Source organism: Falco peregrinus, chromosome 2, assembly GCF_023634155.1.
Source record: "Falco peregrinus isolate bFalPer1 chromosome 2, bFalPer1.pri, whole genome shotgun sequence".
Taxonomy (NCBI): Eukaryota; Metazoa; Chordata; class Aves; order Falconiformes; family Falconidae; genus Falco; species Falco peregrinus.
The window spans coordinates 94576863-94589565 of NC_073722.1; positions in this window are offsets into that span (position 1 = coordinate 94576863).

A 12703-nucleotide genomic window follows, 5' to 3' on the forward strand; every position below is an offset into this window, starting at 1 on the left:
CAGCAGGGAGGGCACTTTTGGGCTGGGGAATGATATTTCTCTCCACTGGGGACTACCAGCCATAGCAAATAAACAGCAGCTCTGCAAGGAAAAGCGCTCAGGAGTTAATTACAACTTGTGACGAGGGCTCCCGAGTGCGTTATCGCATGGGGCGAGTGGCTGATAAGCCCTGTGCTCCCCGGGAAGCGGTGTCTCGGTGAGGGGCCCAAGGCCACCGTGTCTGCCCGGGCTGGCACCCGTGTGGGGATGCTGCATGCCCGGAGCCAGTCCCTGAGGGCACCCGGAGCATCTCAGCTGGATCTCAGGTGGGTGTTTGGTTTATAAAATGCCTTTTTTCTAAGCAGCAGTGTCAGAAGGAGCCGTGCTGTCCTCTGCCTTACCTATTATAACATTTTCAAACTAGATTTCCAGCCACTTTTACATATATATATATAATATAAATTTATTATTTTAATATCAGCTCAATATATCTGCCGCAGAGTTGCAGGGTCATCTTGCTCAGCACCCGATGTGCATAGGCTGGGATGGAGGATGGGTGCAGGGACACCCCACCACCCATCCATCCGGGCTCTGCACGCTCTTTGGGCACCCCAAGGGGGCTGATCCTGCCCGGAGAGGTGCTCCAGCCCCAGGAGGGGCCATGCGGGTGCTGAGTGTGATAGGCTGGCAGGAGGTGCCCTTTCTTTGACCATCCATCCCCCATAAACCATGGTTTTAGGCGATTGTGAACCTGAGCAATAAAGTTAGATATGGGGTTCCCATTTTCTGCCCCGGTTGATAATGGAGACAATAAATATAGCTCGTAATATTCACTGCTGTGGTTTAATACCTATTACTCAGAGGGCTCAGGCTGGAGCCCTTTCTTCCAAGATTAAAAAAAAAAAAAAAAAAAGAGGCAAAATAGAAGTAATTTAAAGAGACAGTTTATGCTGTTGGTGTTCCAGCAGCTCTCATCAGCTTTGTTTGGTGCAGTATGTATTATTTATGAGATGTCATTAATATGCAAATCCGCACCACTTGATTGGCTGTCCTGGCATGCTTCCAAGGCTCTTATAAATTATCTATAAGTGCCTGGCTGGCTGGCCACGCTGCCACACTGGGGCTGGAGCGAGTGGGGGGCTCTGGGGGGCTGGCTGGCCCAGTACAGCAGGGCAGGCGTGGTGGGAGCCTGGTGCTGAGCTGGAGGTGCTGATGGTGCCTGCCCAGCCCCACACCGCTCCTGCCAGCCTGCCATCTCCCGATTCCCCATTTTTCTCTCCTGCTGCTTCCCTCCCCCCCTCCAGTCTATTTGCAAGCAAACCCAGGAGTTGGTGTTGCATTTTCCAAGCTTTGATATTTAGCGGGGCTCAGGCTTGGTGGAGCCCCCCTGCTTCTGCTGCGGGGTGTGAGCGAGGCGGTGGGAAGCTGGAGGTCCCTCCTTGCAGAGGAAGAAAGGAAAAATCCCATAAAAAGCCAGAGCCAGCACTGGTGCTTTTGCTCTTCTCCCGGTCCCTGAAGTGGCCAGAGCGATTTGTTTTACACAAGCTCCTGCTGGCACACGGCAGGGAGTTACACCTCATCCCTCACATCCTGGATAAAAGATGTGATGCAGCTGCAGCTGCAGGTTAATTAAGAGTGAGCAGGTTGCCCAGTGCAAACCCCATGCTTCCAACCCTGCAGCCATGGGCAGAAACCTCTGCCGGCTCTAACAAGGGATGGGGGAAACATCCCCAGAGCCCAGCTCACCACATCGTCTCTTTGCTGATTTTCTGTCCAGCTGCGAAGGTGTGAGCAGGACACAGTGAGCGGCCCTTTACCCAGCACTGGGCTGCTGGCTGGGAGATTCCCAGGCTCTGGAAGATGCATGGCTGCAGGAAATTAAAGCTGGGTAATTGCAGAAGACCCCTGGCAGGGCATGTAATTAAAGTGAGAATTTGACAGCGGGTGGGTGAAGGGGACTCTGCCAGGTGGGCCAGGGGATGGGAAATAGCTTCTGTTTGGGAAGAAAAAACCCAAAGACAGAACATATCCCTTCTGCAGGGGATAAAACATGAGCAATGATCGCCCTGCTGCTCCCTGGCAGCCCTACTGCCCTTGCTCCTCCTGTAATGCGACCAGATTTGAGAGTAAAAGTCCATGGCAGGAGCGGTCCCGGTGTGCTGGGAACCCAGCAGAGCCGCTCTGGACTTACCCCGGGGGAGCAGGGCAGGACCAGGGCAGCCCCGGTGCCAGTGGGGGTGGCAGCATCCCGGGGTGGCGGAGGGACCCATCCTCCCAGCTTGTTGAGGAGCAATGGCCTCGGAGGAGGGATGGGTTTGTCTTGGCACAGGGACCCTTGAGCTGTTGGTTTGCTGGTTGGGATCAAGAGGAGCTGCTCCGAGCCTCCGAGCCTCTGGCTCCGGCATCTGGGGCTTTGGGGGTCTGGGGCTTTGGGGGTCTGGGGCTTTGGGAACCCAAGTGGGTGTGCAGGAGCTGGGGGCTTTGCAGCCTCATCGGGGGCATTTCAGGCCCCAGCTGGGACATAGGTTTGATCTGAGCACGAGGAAAACCGGAGCAGCCAAAGCCCAGCTGGCACATCCTAATGCTGCTCCAAGCCAGCCTGGGGACCAGGGCTCATCCCTTGCCCTCAGGGCTGCTGCAGCGAGGAAGACTCTGGTGCCCACCCTTCATCCTCCTCGTGGTGCCTGTAAGGGTGGTGGCAAGGGTCCCCACGGGCCCCCGTGCTGTCCCCAGGCTGTGATTCCCCTTGGCTGAGAGCAGGCAGGACAGGAGATGCCGTTTGCAGTCGGGGGCTGCGGGGTGTGACCCCACTGATCCCCTGGCAGGACATGCTCATCACCTAATTAGACCTGTGCTTTAACAGTGCTGTCCCTCTTGCTCCCAATTAACACAGTGACACCGCCAACAGCCACCCCCCTGGCCTGGCATTGCAAAAATTGCTCAGGGGAGGACATGGGGAGCCCAAGCCTCCAGCAATTATCCCGGTGGCCAATTTAATTTGCAGGCGAGCGCGAGAAGGCAGCAGCAATCTCAGCATTGCCCACCCTGTGCCTGCACTTTGGTGCTGCTGCTCAGATGGTGGGGCCGTTCCCAGGGTGGAAATGGGGAGAAAATCCATGGAAATGTTATTTCCCGGGCGGGGGGGGGGGGGGGGCAGTGGAAGGCACTGCCGAAGCTGCCCATCCCTGCCTGCATCACTGCTGGGGGCTCCCGGATTTGGTCCTCCACCTGCACTGGGGCCGGGGGGGAGGGGGGGGGAGGTGTCCTGCTCTGCCGGGGGGAAGCATTTATGATTAATTAATCTCTGTCAAATGAAAACGGTGATTTTCCCACTTGGCAGATGCCACTTTGACTGCAGGTCTCACGGCGGGTAAACATTAATTGTGGCACGCCTTTAAATAGGAACAAAAAGTGACAGGACTGAATTACTTCACTCAGGTCCCCAGATGCCGAGCCATAAATCATGCGCAGGAGTTTATAGAGACTTTATGTGTCTTGGGCCGGGCAGGATCAAAATTTTCTAAGAATAATGACATGTTAATAATAGCCTGCCTTGGAGATAAAATTAGCAGAAGAGTTTTTTGCTTCTATTGAAGTCAAAGCTGTGTTCTTTTGCCTTCGTACCAGTCTCTTCGATGGAGAGAAATCACTCATGGGGTTGGATGAAATGATGCTGAGCTCCTTCCAGAGAGGGACAGCGAGCCCAGAGTGTCACCAGTGTGTCACCAGTGCGTCAGCAGTGCAGTTATGGAGTAGTACATCCATTAGCTCATCGATGAACTCTCCAGTATCTAAGTTGTCCATTTATGAATGCTCTGTGTGACATCTCCTTGCCATCACAGCACAGGCTTGATGCATATTTAGCATCAAGCACACAGGGACACCTGCACACATTGTCCCTGGCAGTGGGTGGGCAGGGTGGGTGCACCGGCTGCCTGCTTTACACCCTCTTTAAGCCTCAAAAATTCATCTTTTCCCACCCCCAGGTCATGTAGCCCCATTATGACCTGGGGTGGGGGGCTGGCACCAGGTAGGCAAACCCACCTTGAAGGGGTGTCACTGTCAGGGGATGGGGCTGTCCCCATCTTGCTGCTACCCGCTTCAAAACCCATAAGGGTGCAAGACTCGTCAGTCCGAGCTGAGACCTCAACTCATCACATGTGTGTGCAGAGCCAGCCAGGCCACAGCCATGACCTCCACATCCCCCGGGAGCTGCCGCCAGCTGGGGGACCCCTCTGACCCCCTGCTCGGCCCCAGGATCGGGCCTGATCCAGCCCTGGCACATCCCAGGCACCTGCCTGGCTCCCGGGCTGATGCCACACTCCAGATGAGCTGCGCATCTGGGAGCGAAGCTGAAATTATTGTTTTTTCCCATAATTAAAAATACATGATTCATTATGTGCTGCTGTTCTATGAGCTTGTGCTGTGACGCCAGGGTGGCCTGCTGCTTGCAACCATCCTGTCCTACTCCCTGGGTTTCCCCAAATCCCTCATCTGCAGGGATGCTCTTGCCTCATTACTTTGCCAGGTGCAGGATCAGCCTGTTCTGGACAATCCTAAAGATGCTTTTTCAGTGCAGGAGGCAGCTCCTGGAGAGCATAAAAAAGTGTTTTGAACCATAACTCTGATTCAGAGGGGGAAGAGCTGTGTTTTCCAGCTGGGCTGTAAATGGGCACATGAGCCTCTGGGATGCAGGGAATGGGGCTCCAGTACTGCTTGTATTGCCCTGTCCTGTCTGCTCCAGACAGATGGATGGATGGGCAGTGTTGGAGCAGGCTTGGTGTTGTCAGGATGGATAGATGGATGGATGGATGGATGGATGGATGGATGGATGGATGGATGGACGGACAGGCAACATGGAGTGCACAGCCAGGAGGGTGAGTCTGAGTGGGTTCAGAGCAACCCAGAGGGACAGACAATGTTGGAACAGTCTCATCAGATGGACAGACAGGTGGGTGATGCTGGAGTGCTCCAGCCCAAGGAGGACACTGACAGCCAGAGCCAGCAAAGGTGACAGTGGCCACGTTTCCTCTTCCTCACCTTAAATGTGCTTAGCAATAGATGATAGCTTTTATTTCTGGGCTGTGGTTTCCACCTGGATGGAGTTGACTGCACTGGCTGGAGCTGCAGCGAGCGGGTCCTGGTGCTTTGAAGATCAGGGCTGTGGCGAGGCAGGGATTTACGGCTGCCATCGAGAGAGGCGAGGGGCTCTGCTCCCCCCAGAGTCCCACCCAGGTTAGATTAGGCTGTCTGTGAGGAAACTTAATTGATTCTTTAGGTTAAAGCCTTTTCATCTGCGCAGACAAGCCAAAGCATTAATTCTGTATAATGTGACATGGAACATTTGCGTGTGGCTCTGCAGCACAGCTTTCCCTCCCTGTGCTTCTCTTTGGGCTCTGATTTGTTTTCTTTCCAAGGCAAATTCTGGATCTGGTTTGCATCAACAGCACTAATTAACCCCTTTTGATATATCCCAGAATTTATTTATTTTTGAAATACCTCTCAGATAACGGATGCATTTCAGGAGCAGGCTTCTGTGTGTTGTGCCACTCCTGAGGAGGGAATTGCATCCAGCATGGGGATGAGCTTTGGACATTGGGATGCTTGAGCTACACCTGGCTGTGGGAAGGAGCTGTGGGGGGACCCCAGCAAGGGTACAGGTATCCCCACAGCTCCCCTGGCACCACCAAGCAACTGTCTCATAGCTCCAGAAATAGTCCCAATGCTGGCACAGGCTCAGGAATAAAACATATTTTGCTGTTATTTTTAACGGCGCAGGAGGAGCGGAGCTCTGGGGACTTGCACCAAGGCTACCCCCCGGCCAAAACTAGACCGAAAATGGCATTGCTTGCTCCGAGCTGGCAGCTGGGGCAGCCAGGACCTGACAGGGATGCTGAGTCTTCCCACAACGAAGCAGCGGCCGTGCCACTTCCCAGCCCGGTGCCCGGCAGCCCCCGTTCCCGTCCCCACTGGCTGCCGGCAATGGGAAGCAGGACAGGGCCATCAGCAAAGTTGGAGAGCACCAGCCAAGCTCCGAAACACTTGTCCCTGCAAAGCCTTGCTGCATGAAGCGGCGATTGCCCAGAAATGAATTGCAAGGAAAAGGCAAAGGTTTGCAAATCGCAAAGTTTTTCCTACCGGTGTTTGGGAAGTCGAAGCCCTTTGCTGTTATTAAGGCAAATCCACCTGGTGCCTTAAATAACTGGGTATTTCCCGAGGGGTTTATCAGCCGTGTCGCATTGATGGTTCTAGTTTTGCCACGAGGTTACAGGAATACTCACCTCTACCTGTTTTATACCTGGGGTCCCTGCACACAGAACACACTGGCTGTGGGTGAAGCACAACCTGAGGAGTTTTGGGGTGATGCTGAACCAGGGCTGTGGTTTAACCCCCTCCACCCTAAATTCCAACCCCCCCCACCCCCCACCCCCCGGGCAGGGATTTGGTGGCCACAGTGCACCAAAGGAAGACAGTGGGGAGCTCAGGAGGGCTCAGGGGTGCTGGCACTGAGCCACATCCTTACACCCACCAAGGTCCGGAGGAGGCAGATTCCCATTTCCCAAACCCAGAGCTTGTGGGTTTTTTTCCTTCCGCAATGCAGACACCAGCAGACCTGACCTGAAGTGATTTCCCACAAAAGATGTCATGTTAAAAACCCCACTCGGGGTGGGGGGGGAGAAAAAGAGACGAATGGCACATGTTCCACAGGAGGGGGTTTCAGGGTGATGCGGTGCCCAGAGAAGACACTCGGTTCTGGCAAAAAGACCAATTTGGGGGTAAATTGGGGGTGCAGAGCAGGAAGACCTGTGCTGCTATCAGAACCTGCCTGGCCATGAACCTGTTTGAAGATAATAGAAGCACAGACCCCTGCAGACCATCCCCCGTATGCCAGCTCGCTCTGCCCACAGCGAGTCTTGGAGCTGTTGCCTCCCACCTCCGCCGAGCAGCTGGGGCACAAACATCCTTAAAATTAGATCAAGACCATGAAACGAAGGTGCAGAACCACACTTGGAAATTCAGCTTTCTGGCCCTCCAGGAGGGGAAGAGGACGGAGGAGTCTGCTGTGCTGCACTGGTATGCAAAGGGCCCTGTTGTGAGTGTGAATCCCAAAGGATTCGGCCGTACGGTCAGTCTCTGAATATTAATGGGAAGGGGCTCGTTGGGGCATTTTCCAGATTTATAGTGATGTCCCAAGATGAAAAATGTAATTTTATATTCATCATTAATCTTGTCCAATAAAACACATGGAGAGGATCCTGTGGGGAATTCGCATTAATTGATGGAGGTGGTAGGAACCAACACGTAACTCGTAGAAAAGAGCCGAAATTGTTTTAATCCCTTACTCGGCGGCCTCGTTTCGTGGTCCCTGCTGCATCCATACAGCCAGCAGAGGAGATGCAGGGGTCACAGGACCTGCTGCTGCTTCTCTTTCCTTGGTGAGAAAGAAAACAACCTCATCTTCCCCTTTATTAATGAAATCCAGCCAGAACCAGACCCATTCCCTGGCACAGAAATTTTCTTGTTGCAAGGGGGTTTAATCACTGAGTTTCTTAATTTCATTCATGCTGTAAAAAAACAATAGGAACCCAGAGGGAGAACTGAAGAAATCTCTCTTAAAAAAATAAGTGTCACATTAAGATGTTTGTGGTTTTAACCCAAAACCTCGTCCTGCAGATGATGGAGATCTGCTATCCTGATGCCCAACCACACACCCACCCCTCAGCTGAAGGTTTGTCCTGAAGCATCTCCCACAGCTTAGGATTTATTATGGGTGAATCAGCTGTGTCCTTACTACAGCTTATGGCCCTGCCATTAAATTTCAAGAGATTAGAAGCATGAGAGAGAATTTAAATGACAAACGGGCAGTGGGAGCATCTCCTGGGGGGGAGCAGAGTATTTCCGAGCTTGGAGGTGTCTCAGAATCACTAAAAGGCACCGGGTTTACAGCAAGCAAACTAGAGAGCCTCTGGGGAAATGCTCTCCAGGGACGAGAAATAAAAATAATTTTGAGAAGCCAAATAAAAGGAATTTTATTTCTCCAGCTGCTTTGAGCAAACAGAAGTGCCCCTTTCTCACGGCACGGTTTTGGGCTGCGAGGTGGTTCCAGGACCCTGGGGTGGATGAAGATGCTGTGCTGGGATGGTGTAGCTGCCATGCTGGGAGGATGCTGACACAGAGGCGCATCACTGGGAGCAGATTGTGGGTCCAACTGGCATCGCCTAGCCCCTGTGGTTGCCTCTGCTCAGCAGTAACGTGTAACACATACGTGTGTAACCCAGTGCTGCTCCATCCTCAGGCAGAGCCAAATTCAGAATCCTCCTCAGCATCCTCCCATGGGAACGGGCACCGCTCGGTGCTCAGGTGCTTTTAGCAGATACCCAAAAGAGATGAGTGCTGGGCATGTGAGCTGTTCATCTTGCTCTCCTCCTACAGCACCTCATCAGCCTTTCTCCAGTTTAACTTCCATACTGACTCAGAGGCAGTGCTGGCAAGGGGGGGAAGGCTCACGCTCATCCCACCTCATGCGATGCAGGCTCGACCTGGTACCAGCTATCAGAGCAGCCTCCAGAGAAAGGTGGAGAAGCCCACAGCTGGGGTGATGCTTTTTGGATACATCCCAGGGCCTGCATCTTTTCAGTGAGAACAGCCTTAATTTTTAAGGCTTAATTTTGAATTAAGCTGAGGGCTGAGGTGGGAAATGTAAACTGCACTAAATAGGTTTATTCTCCCCAGGCTGGGCTGGTTGAAGGCAAATCCCCTGGCAGCTCAGCTGCAGCCCGGAGAGTAATTCACCCTCTTGTGGCCATGGGAATTGATCTCTCTGGAAAGCCCCAGCATGTGCTAATTAACCCGGCAATCTCAATAAAAAGGGGCAGGCTCACTCCGGTGCTGGCTCTTCCATGTGATGAAGTTAGTCTGGAGGCTGGTGCTCAGCTGGGGTGGGGAAGCTGTGATAACCCCCTGCAGGGGTGCTGAGGTGGGGGCTTACATCAGCTTTGCTGGGGCCAGGGGCTGTGATCGCTCTGATTCCCCCCCAAACTGGTGGGCTGGAGACAGCTTGGAGATGGTGAATTAGAAACCAGGTAGGAGACACCCTCCCTGAATGTCTGCTGTGAAGCAAAGGTGAAATGGAGCTGGGATGATATTTTTGGCTCTGCCTGCAGCCCCTGTGCTGTGAGCTGGGGGCTGCAGTGGGGACCCTGAGCATCCTCGAGGCAGTGACCCAAGGAGCTTTGCTGGGCCAGGTGATTCCTCAACCCAGACTGTGAGCTCCAGGTATGAACTTCTGTGGGATCCCTGTACTGGGAGGGGACTGTGAGGCTCCCAGGGAAACCTTTTGCATGTTGGAGCCTGGAAATAGTGGGCTGGTCCCCAGATATCAGCCCCAAGATCTTGGTTTGTTTTTCCAGCTCCTCACCAAAGGGCTATTGGATGTGCTGGAGGTGCTCAACTGGAAGCCAGTTAGGAGAGACCCTTCCTGAATGTCTCCCATCAAGCAAAGGTGAAAGGAATCTGGGTTGAAGTCTGTCTTTGGTGGCTAATGAGCGCTGGAGGAGCAGCGCCCACAGAGATGGGGCAGAAGCAGGTTGGGGTGGATGCCAAAGGGCCATTTCTTTGTGGTAAGTGGAGCATGTCTCTGACTTGTGGCACATGGAGCAGGGCTCTGCCAGAGGTGATGGGGCAAAAACCAGCACTGCCTCCTGGGCCGTGCCAGCCAGGGCCACCAGCTGTGCCCTGGCCATCGCCTGCCTGCAGGGCAGCCACGGTGGAGGGATGGGTGAGCAAAACCCAAACCAGTCCCACGGTTTTGTAACAAATCAAGCTGCGGAAGAGACCAATGCAGACTAAAACTGTGCAGATGCTCAGTGGGGACGCACTAAAGCCTTTAGCTCAGCCCCAGGGGACAGACGAGGTGAGCCTGGCTGGAGGATTGATGACATGCTTGTTACCAGACTAATTGTCTCCTTGGCAGACATGGAGGCTGGGTGTGAGCAGGGCTGGGTGACCCACACCCCTGGGTGGGGGCAGCACCGCCTGTGGCTGCAGGCCGGGAGCCCAGGGCAGGGTGTCCTGTGATGCTCAGGACGTTTCATCTCAGCCACAATGTCCTCTAATCCCACCGAGGCTTCCAGAGCCCTGGGTGATGCAGAGCTGAGTGCTGCTCCTTGCCTCTCCCTTTGCAAAGCAAATTCTTATTCCCCCTGGGGTTTTACTGCTCCAAGTAATTTTTTTTTTAGTGGAAAGATGTAGGAAACTCTTGCTCTCCCCCCCCTGCCATGTGGCTCTGGGCAGAGCCTCCTGTGGGAAATGGGTGAGGCTGGTTGATAGTTCCTGCTGAGCATCCAGCATCTCATCCCAAACTTTCCTTGCTGGCTTGGGGATCAAAACTGTTTCCTAGTGAGGGACACATCCCAGAGTGCTACTGGATCTGACCATCCTGAGCACCAGTGTTCCCAGCGCCTCAAAGGGCCACCCCCCAAGACCTCAGCTGGGATTTGATGCCAAGAGCCACCTCTGCTCATAAATGCCCGACTGGGTGATGTCCTGTCTGTCACCTGCCAGGGGGTTCTAAGGTGAGAAACAAGTTGATAATGCCAGAAAGGATGTTCTGGGCTGGGGTTTAAAAATAAAGCACCCATGCCCAGCAATCCCTCATTCCTGCACCTGGAGCTGTCAGTGGCCCTTGACAGCTCCTGCACAAATCAGAAACCGCCAATAAATCGCCCAGCGTGGGTGCATCCATCACTCCCCCGGCTCTGCTGCTCTCCCAGGGGTGAGCTGTCATCCTGCCCTTGCAGCAGTTTCGCAGCCTGGTTTGGGATGGAAGCGGGTGGGTGGCAGCTGATGCACTGGGAGGGGGGGTGTGTCGATGGGGCAGGGTCCTGCTGCCGGCAGAGCTGTGCCCTGGGAATGTTTGTGACCCGTTTCATCAGCCCTGCTTTGCAAAGGGTGTTTTCAGGTGCTAGGGGGGGGTGAGGAAGAGCAATGCTGAAGCCGTAGCCCAGCCCGTGGGGTGCACGGCTCTCCTGTGTGTGCAACTCGTGTTTCCGAGCATGGCTCGAGGCACAGCCTGGGGAGGGAAAAAAAAATGCTGCAAAATTTAAGTCAAATGGAGGTGGGAAGGTGCCAGGAGTGCTGCAGGCAGCAGGACCGGGAGGATGGCTTGGGGCTGAAGCAGCAGCTCTGTGTGCAAGCCTTGCAGCCTGCCACCGGTGCAGGGATGCCTTGGCTGGGCTGGCCCCGTGCCACCCATCCCAGCGGTGGGATGTGGTGGGATATGGTGCCTCCTGCAACCAGCAGCGCCTTTCGCAGCCTTGGGACTGCAGCAGGTTTCGGCAGCGTCATCCCACAGCAGATGTGGCTGTGCAGAGCCCTGCTGGGTTCCCGTGCCACGTTGCTATTTATAAGCCCCCAGTTGCACAAGGTTGGGACTGATTTTTCTGTGATTCTGTGATTTCTGTATCAAATCAGCGAAACGGGGAAAGCGAGCAGTCTATTTGACATCCTGTATGTGGGCTTTTTATTTGTGCAATGCGTTTTCATTTCCACTTGGATTGCGAGCCCGTAAGGGGATATGTAGCTGTTACCACAGTGGGCTGCGACGCCAGGAGCAGGAGAGATGAGCTCCCCACAGCCCGTCTGTGGGAAAGGCAGGGAAGTGGTGGTCTGTGGGGATAAACCTAGCCCCTAAACGGGGCTGGGATCTGTGGTGGGAGCCCCATGTCACATCCCTGCAGCTGAGGGCAGCTCCCTTTCCACCCATCTCGTGTGGGTTTTTCCCTGTGGCTCTGCCCAGGGTGAGGGAAGTGCTGCTGAATGATGGAGAAGGCTCCCCCGGAGTGGGAAAAGCTTCGTGCAATTTCTTCCACATTAAGTGTGACATCTGCTTTGGGATGACTCAGGCAGGTTCCCATCGCCCACGCAGGGGGGGAGGGCACCCATACCGGCTGGGTTGGACCTGCCGGACTCAGCTCTTTCACCCTGGCTCAGCAGGGGGGGGTGTTTGGCGGGTTATAATAAGCCTAAATCAACCAGTTCCCGACACCACTGAATTTAGAGCTATAATTGCTTTGCTCAGTGTGGGTGGCACTTGGTGTGCCTGCCAGCAATGCAATGGATGCCAAAGACTCTGCTGGCTTTGGTGCACAGCATCACTGTGGCAGCTGCCAGTGCCAGTCCCGGGCACCAAGCTGTTCCCTATGGCTGCTCCTGCGATGCCGCAGCATCTCTGTGTGGTCACCAGCCCTGGGAACGGGATGTTTGTCCTTATACAGCCCGGTGCTGCCTGCAGTGGTTTGCTGAGCAGGCGATGCTGAGTGCCTTGAAGGGAAACCCCAAATGGCAGCACAGAGTAAACGCTCGCTCGGCATATGACCTTTTATCCCAAGTCAGCATGTTTTTAACCTCAGTGTCTTGCGAAGCATGGGATTAAGTGCCTGTGAGCAGGATCCTGCATCCTGCAGGTGCCTGGGAAGGGATTGCTGGCAAGGGGATGGATTGATCCTGCTCCTGCCCTAGTGCTGTGGGGTCTGCAAAGCTCAGCCTTGCTGGGGAAACCGAGGCTGCGCCAGGTCTTGACTCAGGACCCCTCTGTGCTGCCAGGCTGTCTGTCGTGGCATTGCTGCAGTGCTGTGCCCTGAGGTCAGCCCTTGGCAAGGCCAGGTGCAGGAGCATCTGTGCCCGAGCATCCTCAGCCCCACCATGCCTTGCAGTGGGTTTGGGA